This window comes from Octopus bimaculoides, chromosome 2 (genome assembly GCF_001194135.2).
Source record: "Octopus bimaculoides isolate UCB-OBI-ISO-001 chromosome 2, ASM119413v2, whole genome shotgun sequence".
Lineage (NCBI taxonomy): Eukaryota > Metazoa > Mollusca > Cephalopoda > Octopoda > Octopodidae > Octopus > Octopus bimaculoides.
Genome location: NC_068982.1, coordinates 74149254 through 74150312, shown reverse-complemented (window position 1 = coordinate 74150312; position 1059 = coordinate 74149254). Strand labels below are relative to the sequence as shown.

Below are 1059 nucleotides of genomic sequence, written 5' to 3'. Positions count from 1 at the left end.
GTTTATGGATATCCCTAATTGCATAATATTTTTATTTGTGCTGTTTAAATGTTTTAATTCTTTGTTTTCCTCGCATACTGTTTTTCTGTTATATTGGTGCGCTACGGTGGATTAATTTAAGACTTAGCTCTTATTTCTAGCAGGTAGATGCTTATTAAGCATCATTACGCTTCGTGCAAATTTATATATATATATATATGTATATATATATATATATATGAATAAAAATTTTTTAAAATATAAAAAGATATCTCCAGAGAAGAGAACAAATTAAGAAAATTATGGCAGCAGAAACAACTGTTCCTGGATAAATATTCTACCAACTACGGTAAAGAATTTAGAACCCAGAGAAATAACAGTAAAAAAGAACAATTTCACCAACGTAACAAAAGCCAGAGCATGAGGCAACATGAACGCCCATTCCACCAGGAATCAAAGAGGAACTACAGTAAGAACTCTTCTCTTTTTGTACGCAAAGACCCTAATGTACACATTATAAACAAAGAACATGAACAAAATAAATATTTCTCTGATCAGACCATTAGACGTAGGAACGACAGATCATTTTCAAAGCCTCAACAAAGACAACTTACAAAAAACTGGGCAAAAAACCGACCTAGAACCAGACACAATACTAGACCATCCTCTCAGATCATTAAAACCAATACTAACAAATTGAAAAGGAAGATGTATAATTCTGAAAATAGGACGGAAAACATAACAACGCCAGGTAAAATAACACAACGAAAACACAAACTTTAAGTCAACACCAACAAAAATAGAAACCACAAACAGAAAAAAAAAATTCATTTTTTAATGTCAGGACAACAAACACCAGAGAAAGAAACATCCCAAGAGGAAACATACCCAAAACAACTGGACATATAGATCCTAAGATAATTAATCTTTCCAGAAGAGATCTTGACAATGATAAAACCCAACTTCTGTTAAAAGGCCTGAAATTTACACCTACATCAACAGTCAACCACCATGAACTAAAGGAAGATATCCAGAAATTCTGTCGCAAGTTACGACTTGTGGAATTCTTCACCACCAATA

The 1059-nt window shown here is 32.7% G+C and overlaps 1 protein-coding gene across 1 annotated transcript in view; it reads right to left on the bottom strand.

The window, feature by feature from the left end:
• Positions 1-1059, bottom strand: part of LOC106874245 (MAU2 chromatid cohesion factor homolog) — an 84943-nt gene that overhangs the window by 7383 nt on the left and 76501 nt on the right. The gene's annotated exons all lie outside the window — the stretch shown is intronic.